General features: G+C 30.7%; 1 protein-coding gene and 1 long non-coding RNA gene across 2 annotated transcripts in view; one reads left to right on the top strand and one right to left on the bottom strand.

The window, feature by feature from the left end:
* Positions 1 to 20,059, bottom strand: part of LOC113515597 (uncharacterized) — a 198,233-nt gene that overhangs the window by 107,146 nt on the left and 71,028 nt on the right. The gene's annotated exons all lie outside the window — the stretch shown is intronic.
* On the top strand, positions 1,437 to 20,007 carry LOC116413398 (uncharacterized). The gene is made up of 4 exons (XR_004224084.2): positions 1,437 to 1,790; positions 2,135 to 2,307; positions 5,065 to 5,179; positions 19,583 to 20,007. It is a non-coding gene; the product is annotated as an uncharacterized LOC116413398 (long non-coding RNA).

Here is a 20,059-nt window from a genome sequence, read left to right on the forward strand (position 1 = left end):
ACTTTATCGCTGAAATTCACATTTCAGTATGTTATTCGCAATAGAATGACTAACCTTTCAATTAGAAAAGACGTGATGGTATTTGCCAACGACATCTGCATCTTTAAATTATATTATTTTTACGAATTCGAAGGTCGTCATTGTAAATGCATACTAATAACAAATCTTTTTTTCGTTAAGAACATAATTTTCAATCACCACGACTGCCTTCATATGAGATAGTGTGAATTATCACGAAATTATAAAAGACACATTAATTGACCTATGACAGTGCTACTGAACTTTTGCATTTTATGGATTGTGTTAATTTTAAATAATTAAGTCAAATTTACATAACGAATACACACGTTATTAAAATTTAAATTTAATAAACTAAAAACTTAAATGTGTTTCGATTATACAGAATGATAGCATTTTTTTATTTATGACAGACACGAAACTATTATATCAATATTATGCACAATTTTTTAGTTTAGAGATGAAACTACTTTCATGCCTACAGTTTCTTAATTTCCATTAGAATTTAAGGAATATCTGTTTATAATAAATAAAATAAGTTCAAAATTTTGCCCTTTGTTTGTATGGTTGTATTTGGTTTAAAATAAGAAATGAGAGCAAAATATATGGATATGAAAGTATGCATACACATGTATATCCCTTAGATTACAGGAATGACATCACATAAGGTATAGCATGGGCACCATAGTGTATTTAGTGATGTTTATTGATTTGTTCATATATAAGTTTAAACAAGAAGTGATGGTTTATATAAAATGGAAATTTATATCAAATTATATCATTTCACAGTGTGTATATGATTTACTATTGCTACCAAAGTCACTGAATAAAGCCGTTACAACAGTAAATTAAAAAAGAAATTACGAATATATAGATACGAACCGCTGATTGAGCCTCGCTGACCATATAACAAAAGGATCGTGTTTCCACTATTTATTCTGTTGAACAATGATTTTGATTTGAGATGACATTGAACTTCGTTAACACTACACTTAATACATAGATGATATAATAGTTACTCTAGTACGTTTAAAGTGTGAATTAATTATTGCTGTTGATTGTAGTTATCGATTGGAATAAAAAAATATATGTAATTTTTTCTGGACATCGTTCTTTTGTATTTAAATTGTATTCATAGTTTTATAAATTAATACCTTAGAATTATACACACACTTAGAATTATACACTTGATCATTGTTCTTAATAACAGTACGTATTGTAAAAAACATGAAGTATTATTATTAAAAAGAAAATGTTATTGATTAATATAGAATAATTATTTTCGAAATTTTTCATAGTCATGTCGGTATTGTCTGAAATTATAAGATACAGGGCTCTTAGAAAAAGAATCAATACAATGGTGGACTTATTCCATAAATAGGATGTCTTCCAGTCAATCTTTGAATGTCTGATGGAAATTGTGAATTAGTAGAAACAAAAAAATAATAATAATAGATAATTAAAAATAAGAAAATAATAGGTGTTACAGTTACATTACGAGCACAACATATCTAAATAGTATCCAACACATTGTTAATTCAATGGAAAATTTCAGCCGGGTATAGATATAAATTTACGAGTAGTGACAAGTCTGGCATATCGAGAGGACGAACGCTTGTCGAGTGGAGTCATGTCTGTATGGGAGAAATGAATGAAAAATCAGTGGAGGGCTTCATCGACAAGTATGCATCGAGTAAATTGGTTATATTCTGAAGAGAGGCCAAATTAAGAGTATCCGCTGTAATCGGGTGCGCGCATGGGGAGAGGAAAAGGTTGGATAAACTTTTACATGATTAACTTGGGAGGGTATGAGAGCGCTTAAAATATTAAAGTATTTATAGTCTATGTCTTTAGGGGATTACAATATAAGGAGATTCTCAATTAATCTATTTTTTATAAAGATATTGCACGCATTATATCCATTTAAATAATTATTTTTGCATTCGATACATTCCATTTTATGTCAGTTTTCAAATCCGTGTTCTAAATTCAATTGTTTTAAATTTTGTGTATCTATGAAATATCTCATCATCTCATTGGTATATTTTATTCTTTTTAAAATAAGAATAATGACAAATAGTTTGACATGATACTAGTAATTGTTTTTTTTTTGCAGACATAAATCCGATAAAATGCCGTTAATCATCCACTGTTGAACATAGGCCTTCCCAGTAGTTGCCACGCGGTTGCCAACCTACCTGCAATTAGGCTTTGGTGATGTTTTCAGAGAAACGCCGCTGCTCATCCTTTGACCATTAAGTTCTCTACGAATATATGATCTATACGAAGGTATAATCCTTACTAATATTATAAATGTGAAAGTGTATTTGTTTGTTACCTCTTAGCGTTTTAACGGCTTATCTAATCCCTATAAGACTTACTATAAGAGATAGAAAAGGTTATAGGCAACTTTTTATTCTGATAAATAAACATAACGTCGCCGATCACGCAAGTGAAGTCGCGAACAAAAGCTAGTCATAGATATAACGTAACAAAATCTATCGATAATCTCCCTATTATTTTTTTATTTATTTTCTATTTTTCTTCCATGGTTAATGGTATATTATTTGTACATTTACAATTATATTTAGCACTTGTACTAATATATTTATACGTAGCGTTAATTGTTCCAATAAAAAAAAATCATAATTTAATTATTCTAAATTATGCACAAGTTATTAGGAAGAATCTTTGATTAAAAAAATTAATATTAAAGCTTGGAGGCAATAAATGCATAAGAACCTCCATTTCTATCTGGAATAAAACATTTTTTTCTGTACTATTTTGTTCCTAAAGGAAATCGAACAGTCACGTAACAAGTCGAAGGTTCATACAAAACGCGCGGTCACGTGACCGATTTATTGGGAATGGTTAAAACATTGTTTTTTGTTTTTATTTTCGACAAAATTCTGAGAACAGACAGTTTCTTCGAGTATTTGTTGATTAAAATTATCACTTTTTTAGATATAACGCTTTTAATTGGATTAATTTTACTTAAACTTCAAGTAAACACTTCAGCATCGCAATTACGTCAGGTCATATCAAAACCAGGTATTACTCATATGTTTGTATGATTCATTCTTATCAGTAACATAGTAATATGCGTTTATGTACTTCGAACTGCATTTATAACGTTGTAGTTGTAATAATAAACCATTATCACTTTCAGGCACCAAAAATAATTCATTCATCATCACTCTTTACGAATAGGTTTTATTTTAGTTAATTTTAAACATTCGCGTTGTTTAAACCTATTTTAAATTTACAATCGAGCCTAAACGCGGCGTCATTACAGGCAAATAGTCCTAAATACATGATATTACAGTACATTTTGCCATGTGGTTCCGGCATAAAATAGACCAACTCTTTCTTTCCCGTGGGTGTCGTAAGAAACGACTAAGTGAGCGTGAGGGATAGGCAGCAGCCTCTTAAAACATCTTCAAAGCCTAACTGCGGTTGCCAATCCACCTGCTAAGCGTGGCAACTACTGGCAAAACTCGTCACGAGGAGGCTTATGTTCAGCAGTGAACAGTTAAAGGCTGATATGATGATGACGATGACAGTACATTTTGTTGCCGATATTTTGGCGTGAATTGTACCACGTCGTGGTTACAGCAAGTTCGAAGTATATAGTGCATTTTTCTTTCTTTTCTCATAAAAATATCGGCAATAAATTTTAGGTATTATTTATTTGTAATAATTTCCGGTTAAGTCCCGATGGTGAATTTAAAATATGTTTTTTTTTTTTATTAATTTTGGAATAGTAAAATTACTAAGATTTATTCTAGGTTTATTTAATCAATTTAAAATACCTATTGTATGACCTTTTGGTGGATCATATTATAGTAATATTTAAAAACGTCGATTTGTATACCTCCTTATAAAAACGGAACTAACTAATATACATACAGCTAAAACTGCTGGGTTTCCAAATATGATTTTGCATTCGGAGGGACTTTGTATATCGTAAGTAAGTATTAAGAAAGGTCTTCCCGATTTCTCTGGGGACGGGAGATAAAAGGTTCTGTAGAGGCGAAGTTGCGACAAAAAAGATATTGCAATTTGTACGTTATGTTCACAAAGTAAAATTCAAAATATAATGAGCACACATCATTGAAATTTAATGAAGAGATCGCTGTCAATATTTCCAATCACGAATCATTGTGGTTTTTTGCCAACAATGAAGTAATTGTATTCATTTTTACATAATGTATTTGTGTGTATTGAATTGTTAATTAACCACATTACGATATTTATTATTTCATACATCTTTTTTTATGTAATAACCTTGTAGTGTCAGGCATATAGCCAGCCAAATCTCTGATATAAAAGGTATAAAACCTACTTTATTATTATATTTTTTTGCGGCCAACTGTTGTGAGCATAACATTCTTTCTTCGGTTATAAGCATTCATTTTTTACACCACTGAGGTGGCAAACAAGCATACGGCCCACCAGATAGTGGGTAGTTACCGTAGTCTATGAACGCCTGCTGTTTCAGGGGCATTATGTGCGCGTTGTCAACACTGAAGAAACCTTTTTACCCTTTTTTGAAGGGCCACATGCTGTGGTCTCTTGGGATAATCTCGACAAGGAGCTCATTCCATAACTTTAACGTTCGTGGGAGGAAATATGTCTGAAACTGCGCTATATGTCATCATCTATGCTCTAACGTTTGGGAGTGAACTCTCTGTCGATGGCAAGCTGTTCGATTGTAGAAAGTGGCCGTGGGCATTATATTGAACAATTTCTCTGAGTACAGTCCACTGCACATGCAGTAGAACATGCAGAGTGAGGCAAAATCTCTTCTAGGACTTAAGGGTTTGATACTGCTTGTAAACCTGGGATCATCAATTATTCTTTTTTAAAAAAAGGTGGTGTTAAATTCTATTGTAGGTAGATTTTTTGTGTTTGCTGGCCGAAATCCAGGTAAAAAATTGATATTAGGGAGTTTTTTAATCGTCTCCTCTCCTCGTCCTGCTCGTATTAGTCTAAAATTAATATATATATAATTTTTTTAAATTAAAGTCTATTTATTTTTCACAGCTCAAATTTCTACATTACTGAAAGGGCAATCATGGTGCTATTCTGCTAGTTATTATGACAATTACACGATGAAAACTAAGAATAAACAAGCAAGATAATTAGCAACTATTAAAAGGTAATAATTATGAAATTCCTCAGCCATCTTCCGATTCTCTATTGTGTGCAAATAATTTATAATGGTTAAAATTCTTGTCGTCATGTTTCTTCAACAACGTTTCTGATTTATTTACTTTAATTTAAGTAGGTATGATGTCCAATTAATTTATTCTAAATAATAATATTACCATCATATCAGCGGGTCTACCATGAAATGAAATTCCGAAATTTCGGACTCAATTTCGTGTTTTTGTTTATACCATAATCGGACCAATAAATGGAGTTTAACATTTTGTTCATTATACATCCTATAAAAGTCAAAAGGAACAATATTTTCACATTTTTAATAATTCCAAACGGCATGTATTATGTAATTTTAACATCAAATTTCTGTTTTGTTTGGCTCTGAAATTTCGGAAAACATTTCATTGCCCTCTGCTGTTAATTGTCTACTGCTGAACATATGTCTCCCTCATAAGGAGGGGTTTGCCAGTAGTTGCCATGCTTGGTAGGAGGGTTCGCAATCGCAGTTAGGCTTAGATGATGTTTTAAGGGCTTTCGCTGCTGCCCATTCTTCTACCATTAAGTTATCTTAGTCACCATTGGAAAGATGGAGCTGGATCATTCTATGTCGGGACCATACAATTAATAATATTGTATTTTTTGTAATGAATGCAAATTTTTGTGTAAAGTAGCAACACTAACAGTAAAGTAACAGTACTTATACTGGTATGTATGTATGTATGTGAAATAATCTCTCAGAAAAACGCTTGTGATCGATCAGAGAGATATCGGGGTGATTCATACGCATCTAAACGAATGAAGTAGGTATATCGGCCGACGAAAGGAAATCCGTAAAGGACATTGCCCCGTATATTTAGATATGAGTAGGTATATACGTGATTTTTGCAGAGTACGCATAAAATGTAAATTGTATTCATCATTCGAGAATTACACATTCGTTTTCATTTCCTGTCCGTATGTTGCACGTGTACTAAACATTGGTATTTCCATAGTTTATTTTTGAGGTTAACCCTTATATATTTACCTTATAGTACTTTATAGTATATTTAGTCAATCAATCATAAATCAGTCTGTCTCTTATCGATTTACAGATATATTTACGACGTCTTTTAAAAAATTTGTTTATGAAATTGTTGAACTAGAGCGGTATATGAGACGATGATGGCTTGATGTTCTTTCTAGATTTTTATAGTGGTGCTGGATTGTTAATAATTGATAATTTTATTTTATTGTTTGCTTATTCGCTTTTGGCTACAACAGAATATCAATATTTTGCTCTTTTGAGGGTAAACCAATAAATTGAGTTGCGACTATTTTGTGTAGCTATAGCACACGTACGAAAGGAAAAATTATCTTGCTTTTTTTATGTGTTTTCCTTTTTTTGTACATGTATTCTTTTATCTCTTTTTTGTTTATGTCCATTTATGTCTGTTGTTATTTGTATACTGTAATGCAAACAAACTATATATCTTTTTTTTTATACGACTTAGAATGGCAAACAAGCTGACGGCCCACCTGATGGAAAGTGGTAACCGTCGCCTATAGACATGAGCAGTACCATGGAAATAACACAGTATACTATTTCGCCCATGATACCCCCCATGCGTTGCCATTCCTGAGGACTCAGATGTTATTCCTCTGTACCCAGTTAATTCACGCCATATCCCACCCATCAAATCGAAAGACAGCCATGCAAACACAACTGCTTCACGGTAGAAACACGAATAGGACAGAGGTACCCAAGCAATCGACATTTGTACAAAGTCTCCCTTTGTAAATAGTCTGTGATATAGGTATTTAATATAAGAAGTGATTAATATTGTACAAATATTCGTCGAAATATAATTTTCATAGGCCATTACAACTACTATTCTACAGTAGTTACTATGATTATGACTATTAAATGCTACTAGTGTGTTTATTTGCGATAATATACTTATACGACTTCCATTTATGATGCATTGATGATTTAATACTACGTGCTTACTCTATGGATTTACTATGTTTGATGACGAAATCGGCCGGTGGAAATCCCATTACTCTGCACACACCCACCGGTGCGTGTATTAATCCTAGTCATTAACCTACATACTTAATTACTTTATATATGTATATATAACGTTTTTTATTATACGACTGTCTAAAACAGAAGTATAAGATTTTCAAGGTTCATGTATGTGAGTTTTTATTACGTCATAACTTCTAAATGCCTGAATAGATTTAAATTTATGTTATACCATTAGAATTCCTATATCATCCTAAGTAATTCTAGTTATATTTTTTTGAAAACAGCTCTTTTTTGGAAGGGCAATGGTATATTTTATTGTTTTCATTATAAATAGTAGAACATCAGTGAAAGACGAAACGATGAGGATGAAGTGAAATCAGATGGCGGATTGACAAGGTATTTGACCAGGTTAGTTTTCAGCGGCTCCACGTTAATTTCGACCTAACAGGTTATATATTGTTTTTTATAGGTGAAAATGGAACAATAACCCCGCCTGTGCTATCGGTATACGTTGGCGGGCCATCAGTGAGTGGCGACAGGTAAGGATGATAGATCAGTAAGCCCATCACGATAAATTCCAGAAGAATTAACAACAATGAATTCTAGCGGAAACTGCGTAAAAGTCGACCTGATTGATGTATAAACCATTACAGGGTAGGGGAAAGGGATTGTTAGTAATGGAGACTAAGAATCCCATTGCTAGCAATATACCTAACCAGGTCGACCTCCACGCTGTTCCCCCTGGAAACTAACATGGTTAATTCCTGATGAATTCATCATGATGGGCTAACTGGCCTGTTTTCATTTTCATTGATCACCCTTCACTGGTGCCCCGCCAGCGTATACCGTTAGCGCAAGCGGGGATACCATTCCATTTTCACCTACCAAAAAAAACCAATACAGGGTACTGACTACCGTTCTTATTATTAATAAATTAATGCACAAGTTTTTAACATTACAGGTCATAAATCAATAGAAATAATGTACGTATAAATATGTTTCGACAATTTTTATCAAATTCAGGTATAGAAGCAGAAATGGCGGTATCAATACCTAATGTACATGAAGACTGTATATGTATGCAGTTTGGTCAATAGTAGTTATTTACTAATACTTATATTATTTTAACCATGACATTTAGCATTCGGAACATCTGTCTGTTCCCTTTTCGATGGCAAAAGCGTGAGGTATCAATAAATGATTTTATCACTGAACAATTTCTGACGCGATGTTTTTGCATCTGCAATATTATAATTTTATCAGCATCCGTTACGAATAGGATGTGCTTGCACAATGGTTTTATTTGTATTGAAAATGTATGATTGTAGAAAATAGCAGGCAAGCCTGGTAGTAATACAGCACTGTTGTGTTATTTGGAACTATTATTTGATGGCTTTACATAAACGATGTACTCGATTGGTTAGATTATTGGTCGTACATAATTGAACAGCAAACTTAAATTTAAATTTGAGTTCGTTTTCAAATTAAAGATTCAATTTTTTATTTAAATTTAGAAACGGTATGGTTCTTATACGTTTCTTTTCTATCAATAACCTTTAGCATGTTTGGAAAACACGAATGTTAAAAATTCTATCATATTAACAGTATTTTTTCTTGATTTCGTGTTGAGTTTAGTTCCGAAATTTTGGACAAATTTTCATGGTATTAAGTAGCTTATCGCCCGCATTCGAGCCATCTGTCCGGCTGTGTCAATCTGTTATACCGTATAATAAATGAAATATATTTTTTGCAGTGTTTCACTATCTTTTATTATATATTAAAGTAACACAATTTAGTATCAAATACTTTTTACTAAGTACTTTAATTTCAAATTTAATTTCACTGTTGAAAACCAAAAAAAAAAATCGGAGATATACTGACGATAGAACGGCGTTCATAGTTTTTCCAGTATTTTTAGAGACCATGTAAACAGTTATTGAACTTTCATACCTGGAAAGATACCTAATGGATTTTCTAGAAACAAAATTCTTTATTAATGTGTATATACTAGTATAAAATTGTTTTCACATGCAGTGAATCGTGACGTTAAACAGATGTTCCACAATTACGTCAGCCTCAGCAGGATCTGTGCATTTATGAAACCTTTGATGTTAAAATAAAAATATATTTATTTTTACAAGAAACATTTAATTTCAATACCTAACTTAGAGTTGAAAAAATCATAATACGCACATATATATAGATAGTCTGAAAGACTGTCTAAATTTAATGACAGTTTATGACTGTCTATTTTATTCAATCGTTGCTTTATAAATGATAACTTATTAAGGAAGAAACAGTCCTTTACGTCAAAACTTGCGAAAAATATTAAAATTCGTCTATACAAATTTTGCGCCTAACTTTGTTAATATATGCAGAGATCGATGATATTTGTATGGGTATGCAGGAAAAACATTATACTATAAATATTTTTGATTGCTTGATGCTGGAACAAACATAACGACAGACAGACTATACATATACAAAAAAAAAACTTTTGGTTTCTGTAATTCTTATTAAGACTCCTCATATCATCACATATCGTCATATCAGCTTTTAATTATCCCCAGCTAAACATAAGCCTTCTCCTTGGGGGATTTGCCAGTAGTTGCCACGTTTGGCAGTAAAATTTGCAACCGCAGTGAGGCTTCAGTGATGTTCTAAGACGGATACTGCTGCCCATCTTTCGCCTTCCTTAGTCGCCTCTTGCGACTCCCATGGAAAAGGAAGGGGTAGCCTATTCTATTCTAGGACACACGGCCAATCATCCTCATATCAATTTGTCTTAAATATCTTTTATGTACAGACATCGTTTACCCGATGGCTCGATTGTCGGGTCGACCTCCTTACGGTCGAATTGTCGCGATGAACTGACTTATGATCATCTTTACCTAACAACTATTATTGAAACCTCCCCGGCGTAAACTAATAGCGCACATGTGGTTACCATACCTTTTTCACCCGTAAAAATAATCTATTTTATCAAAGGTATTACATTACAAAGAGATGAAAGTCGATTCTTAAAAAAAGCTTTTGAACACGAATACAAATGAATTTAAAGACAGATCAATGAATAGAATAAATTGTGCAAAAGATGATATGCGTAGGACTGAATTAAAAATAGAAACGGTAAATATTAAGGTGGGACGGAAAAGAAAAATTGTGTCGAGCTTAAGCAATGGATTGAAGATTATAAAAAGTAAGTCAAACCGATTTAGAACAGCTTAATAGATTTTGCCGTGCGGTCCTGGTGTAGATTGGACCACACCTTTTTTTCTCGTGGTCGTCGTAAGAGGCAACTAGGGGAACTTAATGGTCGAAAGATAGGCAGCAGTGTCCCTCTTAAAATGTTACTAAAGCTTAAATGCGGTTGCCAACCCGCCTCTAAGCGCGTCAAACACTGGCAAAAGTCCCCAGAAGGAGGAGGTCTTTGTTCAGCAATGGACAGTTAACCACTGGTATAGTATGGTAATCGACTTCGCAGACCTAGATGGTGTAGTGGTTTCACACATTATCTTAGCTTCCGACGGTTGTGGGTTCCATCTCGTATAATATAAACGTTTGCATATGACATATTATTATTTATTCTGTAAAAATATACATTATTAACTATTATTTTCTTGACCAATCCTAATAATGAAGTACCACGTTCGTGAATCACTATTCACCCTAAAGGTTGACTGGTAGAGAATGCTACTAGCGTTAAGTCCGCCTTTTGTACCATATTTTATTTTGGTCAATACGGTTACTTAAATAAAATAAATAAATTTGCATTTATGAATGTTTTTACTGAAATAATAACACTCTATTATCTAATAATAGAGTGTTGACGGTTTTTTATATTATTGTAATATATCTCTGTTCAGGATTTATTTATTCTATTATTAATTATTATAATTATGTACATAGAAGATGTACCTTAGTATTTTAGCACTTATAATACAAATTTACTGAGAAGGGAAGGGATAACAATAAGACACTAAGAGTAAAGGGAACTAGTTATTCTATTGTTAGCAATTTACCATTTCATTGTCACCCATAATAAAGTACAATGTTTATTTATTTTGTAACTAGATGGCGCTAGACTAAAACAATTCTTGTTCATAAATTTATACATACAGTTTATATATTAAATACAAGATAAGTAAATTAAATGTAAAAATAATTATACAGATATATTCTTAATTTAGCGTATACACAATCTAATGAATATTGTTATTATACAGCATAACTATTGCGAAACTAGCTAAATAATATACCACTTATAAAGACTTAAATTAGCCAAACTTTCTAAATGTAAATTATTTGAATCCTCAATACTCATTTAGCTTGTTGGTGTCGAGTATTTATACCTAAAATATTTTATAAAAGCAATTTAAAATTTGTTAACAGTAGACTTCAGTCGTGAAAAGATTAATATAAAACCAACTGGAAAGTAATTCCTATCTACTGCAAAATAATTACCAAAATCTATTCAATATAGACGAGATATATCATGACGTACATATAAAATACCACCAGTGTTATAGTGCATTTTTTGACATGCATAGGGTTATTCATGTCTGTTACCACTTTCCACCGCGTGGAACGTAAGCTTGTTTGTTATTTCCAGTTGTTAGTTGCATAAAAAATATATGTTTTGTTCGAAACAAATATAAAAAAGAAAAACAATATAACGTCAATATTTAATGTATAAAAATCCATCAATCAAATTATTCATTATACCTACTATAAATTAATAACTTTGTGTCTCTGAATTTAAACTATTATGCAATTCGCTGTTCGAATTTGTTACTTTAATTGATTCCCGTTATTTTAATAATATAGTCATTAAATGGTGATTAAAGTTATTGTCAGTGGTTTAGTATTAAATACATTATGTTTTTAATTACGAAATATTGATAAATTAAGTAATAATAACTATGTGTTTAAATTAAGTATTTACTAGCAACCCGGCTTCGTACGGGTTGTTTGCAGAAAATATAAAATAGCCTATGTTACTCAAAGGAGATGTAGCTTTGGCTAAAATTGATTGAGTAGTTTTTGAGTTAAATCGAAACGAATCACAGCAACACGAATTTAATGTCGTTGCGCATTATTTTGATTTTGCTATATCTCCTAAGCTATTTCATTTAATTTGCATGGAGTAAAGGGGAAAAATAATATTCATAAAATGCTCAAGCCAACTAATGTATTTAAAATGGTAAGGATTATTACCGTATTTGTGTAAATAGCTTTCCAATTACCTTTCTCGAGAATCACTTCACCCATTGGTGAAAATAGCATGAATATCAGTGCAGACAGACAGACGCGGTGGAGGATTTTGTTTTATAATATGTAGTGATAATAATTATTTATTATATCATACTAGTTTTTACCTGCGACTTCGTTCATTTGATCAGCACATGCCATTAAACCGGCGCAAAAAGTAGACTGTACCTTCCATGCCAAATAGTAAGTGTATAATAAATTTCATGACAATCATTTCAGCCGTTAAAGAGACAAGAGATAATAAATACATCTGTGTATTTTGACATCATTGAAGCCGAATTTTGCATAACAATGCAAAATATTATTATGCAAATTTCGACTTCTCAAATTGAAGGTACTCTGGGTTGCTATGAGTCTCACTTATCTATTTTATGAATTTATAATTTATTAGCTGTATACCGGGGCTTTGTCCGCGCTTGTGGAAATCAATTTGACAATTGATATGCAACCAGAACCTGAAAATTTGGTTTACCTGATTGAAATATATTCCTTGATATTCTTATATAAAAATCTTACGTTACAAATATTTGTTCGCACTAATCTCCGAAACTACTTAGCCGATGTAATAAAATGTTATAAATGTATATTGTTTACTTTAACTTGAGAAATAGTTTTTATCCCCATAAGAAAAAATGAACTCTGTAGATAACGATAGGGATTACCTTAGTTAGTATACATTATATGTAGCACATGAATAAGATATGCTTCATTTACTTTTTACTTTACCAGAGGGAGATTTTGTACAAGTCGTTTTCTTGGGTACTTCTGTCCCATTCGCGTTTCTACCGTGAAGCAGTTGTGTTTGCACGACTGTGTTTCAGTTTAAAGGGTGGGACACCTGAGTGCTCAGGAATGCAACGCATGGGGGGTATTATGGGCGAAACAGTATATTTTGTTATGTTCATGGTACTGCTCATGTCTATAGGCGACGATTACCACTTTCCATCAGGTAGGCCGTCAGCTTGTTTACCATTCTAAGTTGCATAAAAAAAATATAAAAATAATTTCATTAGATATTTACTGTAGCATTAATTACAGGGCGAAGTCGACATCGACTGAATTATTTTAGTGAACCGTTCTTCCATTGATATTGGCCATCTTTGTTAAAAAAGAATGAATTTAAAAAAAACAAAATTTTTGTCTTTTCCACTAACGCGGCACGTCAGCTAAGTTAGTATTAGACGTTTAAAATTTTTTTGTCTTTACAGTCTTTTCGTAACTTCCATGGATACTAGCTTTTAATATATGGATTTGGTCAGAAGACATCTTGCCAACGTTTAGTTAATTGATGAAATCACAATAGTGCTAACTTAATTAACAAATAAATAAATAATGTTGTCAAATGTGATGCAAATGGCTAGCATTTAAACTAATTGTGGAACAATTTTAGCTTTGTATCTCATATTTCTTTTTATTTTGACGTGGGAATTTCGAATTATTGATTATTACGAGGTCTACTCTAGAAATTGATCTAATATTATGAGAAGTGTTGAAAATTTGTGTTTACTATCAATAAATATATAAATCTTTATGTGTGTGTTTCTAAAGTGTTTACTATCATTGTATAAAATAATAAATTATTTAAGAATGTTTTGTATTTTGTTTCATTTTTGTTAAAAAAAGGTTCTTTGGAACATGCAAAAAAAAAAAAACATAAAATAACATAAAATTTATATATTATATTTCTTTTAATACATGAACGTACACATTACGTGACACACGTATTTGACATAAAATATATATATTTATTACACGTTTCTACTATCAAACTATAGTATTATTATAACCCTTTTCGTTTCCATTTTGCACATCAGGCTGGCCTACATAGCGAGAAAAGGAGGATTTTTTGTGTAGATTGGTAAGATATTCCTGACCGAGACGTTTTATGTGGCTTGTATAAAGTGCGCTCTCTTTTCCCTTAGTTATTATACTCTTTGTGTCTTTTATCAATTTTTGTTCACGCATGCGTTGATTCTCAATTTTACGTATGGCTAAAGATTTCGATATCATACTCCTATCACCCTTCTCCTCCTATCATCTATCTCCTTCATAGATATAATTTGATTTTTCTATGATATAAAAAGAAATGACAAAATTGTTTATCATATGTGTCAAGTATAAATACAATTTATAAATTTACTAGTTTATATAAAAGTGTGTCGAGACTAACAATTGGTAAAATCCTGTATAAAGACAGTCACGAGTAAATTATTTTTCTATTTGCAACGTTTTGTATATTCACAGATAGAAAGGCAGGCAGTCAGGCGTACAAATATGGTAAAAAGATAAATTATTAAAATTTTCTCTAACCGTTATAAAATATGTTTTTCATAGAAAAAATATGCTTCTATTTATTTATAAAATCATTTTTATTTTGTTAAAATGTGAAAAAAAAAATTCTGTACATATTTATTTATCAATGTGTATAATATACCTCTTTTTATGTACTGCTTTAACTAAATTATTAATTGTAATATTTATTTTTTATATCTGGTCCATTGGAGTGTAAATAAATAAAAAGTATTATGTTATACTTACTTGTTATTATGTAGTACAGTAAAATCTGTATATGTTGTACTTACCTGTAAAAAAGGAAATATTTTAATATATAATAAATTCTAGAAATCTAATAATCACAAATATATTTAAATTTATTATAAATATATTTACATTTTAATAAATATAATGTCAGATACAAAAGTAAAACAGCAGGCTTTGGTAAAAAGCAGTCTTTGTTTTTATAATAAAGTGACACAATAATGTTTTTCAAGCCAGAGAAGGTTCTTTGTTTGCATTTTCAAATTAACTTCAAGAAGTAGGAGGTTCTTAATTCAGTTAATTTATTTTTAAATATTTTGAAAGAAAGAAGAAAGAAAACATTTATTGTCAAGAACAAAAAGGGTTATCATTATCATCATATCAACCATTATCTATCCAATGCTGGACATAGGCCTTCTCCGTAGACTGCCATTATTTTCCATTGACTCCCTGCAATGCATAAAAATGAGTTGTACTTATTAAAAATAGAAAAAAAAAAACTTCATATTTATTTATGTTAATATGACTGGCACTCAGCATTTGTTGCTGAAAATTAAGTGCAACAGTAAATTAATTGCAACAGCAACAAATTATTTATTATCTCAAAACTACATCAGTTACGATCTGATTTTGAAAATTATTTTATATCTGAAAATATATACTTATAGATAGATCTCATAGAAATTTTATAAAAATAGGTTGAGTAGTTTAGTTTTAAAATGAATATAACTGATTTTAATATAATTGAAGTCAGTTTTTTGTGCTATACTACCTTAAATAAATATATAAAAAATACTATAATAATAATCTCGAAATTTTTGCCACTACATGTTGACGCGCTATAGAATGGGTAGATTTTAGATTTTATTTAACGCTAACGCTAATTTCATCCTGTACAACGTTCATTGTAATGTTATCTTTTTTTTTAATCCATACGAAGTACCATTTACTTCATTAAACTTATCAGTGTGTAATCGAAAGAAGGCCAAATGTTTGAGGTCAATGTTTTGAAATGAATAGCTTCTGCCGTCGAATCATTTGGCCATTTATTGTATTGTGAATATCATGTGAAGCGTTTGTATTGTATTTAAAAAGACAGAAAAAATATAAGTCAGAAAATGCAACAGATTTATTATTTTTTATACTTCTTGGCTTGCATATTATAATGTTCGCGCGAACATTACTATTGTTTAAAATATACAGTATGATTAAATATTAAAGATTATTTTTCAAATTTAATTTCAATACAATACAGATACAATACAATTTCAATGTAAGTTCATAGCTACAAATGGACAATGATTGCAATGACAACCGTACTAAACTAAGATTAACTGAGATTACTAAACATATATCTACTCTTATAAATTTAAACGAATCTAATCTATATATAATATTATTTTACATATATAAATATATTTATATAAATACAACAGTTTATTCATAACTTTACTTTTCACATATGGTTCAATTCTCTTAAAAATAATTCGTTAAAATATCAATGAAGTTGTAAAACATTTTCGACACTTCTATAGATTTAATTTTTATTTTCTCATTTATTAATATTTTTTAACAAAGTCTCTTCACTTTACAAAATGTGGTCCTCATGCCGTGGGTCTTGATGTAATGGTTACACTTCATGCATTCCTATTTACAATACCACTGAATGATAACAAAAGTATTACTAAACATTGTTATTGTATTTATTATTATTAGTTTTAGTAATAATACTGTACCAGATGGCATGATAAGTATAAAGTATAACATTATGGCTACAGAAGGAATATTATGACTACAGATAGAAGGACCGAAAATGAAATTCTAATTCAAATAAAAAGCATCATAAAAAGCAAAATAAACAATAACAATGGTGATTTACTAGATCAATCTCGTTATATCGTAGATAGAAGTGTGCAGAATGCTCCAAATACTACAAACACCAAACCGGTTAATATTATATCTCTTCACGATCTCTACCACATTCCATTGGTAAATCAAGCGCATCTACCACTTGTCAGGCTTCATTAGAATAATATTACAATAACAAATATAGAAAATTGTTGGGTACATCAAAGATATCGAGGACAAAGGCCCTTTGTCCAGAATGGCTAATAGTGGCTCGAGATTATGGTTGCGATGATGATGATTATTACAGTGAATAAATGTATAATATAATCGTTTGCTAATATCAATGTTTTCTATTCAGATAACGCAAGAAATTATTTTACATATAGTATGAGAAGTTAAATATAGTTGATTAAAAATTAAACATTCCCATAAAATATTGCCATTGAGTACAAACGTTAATTTAATTGGACTTGTAGAAATTAAATCTATTAGACAAAATCGGAACAGACTACAAGTTAATAAATATAAAGTATATTAAATGAATACGGAAAACATTATTAAGAATTTTATAGTTTTGATCACTTAAATTGTTAATGTGTAAACATGAAAGTTTGCAAACTCTTTATTCGCCAGTTTCACGAATCGGTGAAAGTAGGTCTGACGACAATTCGAAAATGAGGTGACACTTTTGTGAGTACCTGAACTTCTTTTGAACCATGTATAATTTTCTTTAAGAGGTACTTATTTAGTATCCTGTTTAAAAGAATACATATCTGATAGCTTTTAAATGTGAATAGAGTGAGTATGAATAGTCTGTTGCTATAGGCGTAGGGTTATCATTTAGTTCTTTAAATAATTATTTGCACACTGGCTTTTTGTCCGCTACTTTGTACTCGTGGATTGCAAAAATAGAAAAACCAATGAAATAGATATTTTTTGATAACGAATCAAGATACCTTTAAGAACACAACTGTAAAATTTGCATTCAATTTGGTGTAGTAGTTTTAGCGTGCTGCTGGATTAAACATTTTGGCATCTATTGGTCTTATTAAGATTCCTCATATTAAATTATGGTAAGTATCTCCCATGTACAGACATTTTCTAATTAAAATTGGAGTTGTAGTAAGATAGGTATGAAAACACCTGTCACTGTATGGAGCAACGGCCTCAAATTTGTAGGGCGTCACTGTAAAAATTATATTTTCTTTTTTTCGGATAGAGTAGAAATAACGATATGATTCTTTTTTTTTCTTTCCTTCATCTTTTTCTTTTTTCAATCTCGTTTCTTTTCATCTCTTTATTTCTTATTTTTTCATTTAGATTAGGGTTCGTAAGCACAATATACGATTGTAATAGAAAAAAATCTCTAAATAAAGCTAACCAGCTAACTAGTGATGTAACAGTAGGATAGTATCATCTATAGTACGAAATATTTCACCAGAGGGAGACTTTGTACAAAAGTCGTTTACTTGGGCACCTTTGTCCTATTCGTGTTTCTACGTGTGTAGTGAATTTACAGGATACAGAAGAATAACACCTGAGTTCTCAGGAATGGCAACGCAGGCTGTTATGTCCATGGTACTGCTCATGTCTATAGGCGACGATTACCACTTTCCATCAGGTGGGCCGTCAGCTTGAATGCTATTTTAAGTTGCATAAAAAATATATAAAAACTAATAAACAAACAACTTGTTTATGCATATTTTTGAAGTACTAATAACAAGGAACAAAGAGTATAAACGAGAAAAACAGGACTACAGTTGCAATTTAGTAGTAACTAGGCAACAGTTGTTTTTATATATAAATATCACTACTAATGTTATTATTATATCTAGCTTTTATATATCATTTTAAATAACTAACCAAAGCATACTTGCTAAGGAATAGAGTTCGTCTATATATTTATTCATTTATTATATACAACAAATTTAATACATGACGCCAAGTATTCGTGTAAACGACTGTACGAAATTTCTTTTTGCTAAAACTTTGGTCTCTAACATATTATGTTAGCTAATAACCATAAGTCCTAAAGATGTCTGCAATATAAGAATTTATTACGCACAATATTGTTGATACTGAAGAAACTTTTTAAGGTTCTTCTAAGTAATAATTTGCGGAGGTCTTATCAAGAATATTACAGTCTGTGAAAGACCGCGGTCACGCTTGGTGTACTTGGAGCATTAGTAGAAAAAATGATTGTATTTTGCTGTCGACACTTATATTAGATATACATGAATTATAATTTGATTATTAATTTAAATAACAAAATAAATGTTGCTTATTTCTTTTAGGAAATATAAATTATACTTTAATTTTAATAAGAATAAAATAAATTTATTAAGTGGTTAAACAATTCATGTCTACTCGTTCAATTAGTGGGTATAAGTAATGTATTTTATTTATCTTAGCTGAATTTTCAATTATAATAAAAACTTTGTAAATAAACTATAAAGTTTAAAAGTGGAATAAAAATAAAGGGCCTACATAATAGTATCAGTATTTAAAATCAACATAAAATGAATTGCTCTAAAATAAAAACAACTTTATAAGCTAATTATATCGGAAGCGCTTGTCAATTGTATTAATTAATGGTGTTGATGTTGTCGAGGAAGAATCTTAATGTTGTCTGATCGATGATGTTTGTTATATTTCTTGTCTATGTTTTCTGTTTTTTATTCCAATGTACTTACAAGTGATTAAATTTTAAAATTCAAATTTATTTATTTTCAGATAACAAGATCCGTTTTGTCAATAGCAGACTTAAAATCGTTTTAGTAAAAAAAGGTTGGAAGTTAATAGAGAAGGTTATCAAGGGTAGTACCTGTGATGGATACCTAGGATGGAAGGATGGACGGTACGTCAAGATGGCAACTAGCCAAGAAATGTTCCAATCATCGTTAATTTTCTTCGCAAAAAATAAATTACGAAATAAATCTTAAAACTTAGATATAAAATATTTTAATTACCCTCGTGGTATAGCGAAAAAATCTTTTTATTTTCATGCCAAGTTCTTTACAAGGTAGTTAGAGAGATTCGAGTGCCTAAGTCCTCTATTCTTACATTGTACATCTTTCATCTCATCGCATAACATCACTATAAAATAATATATACGAAATGAGAAATTCGTCATTATAAAAGTTGTATAAAAGTCATATGATAATGACCTACGTGGCAATAAATTATAACGGTAAATATTGTTAAATAAAA

The sequence above is a fragment of the Galleria mellonella genome, unplaced genomic scaffold (genome assembly GCF_026898425.1).
Source record: "Galleria mellonella isolate WM207_F2 unplaced genomic scaffold, CSIRO_AGI_GalMel_v1 utg173, whole genome shotgun sequence".
Lineage (NCBI taxonomy): Eukaryota > Metazoa > Arthropoda > Insecta > Lepidoptera > Pyralidae > Galleria > Galleria mellonella.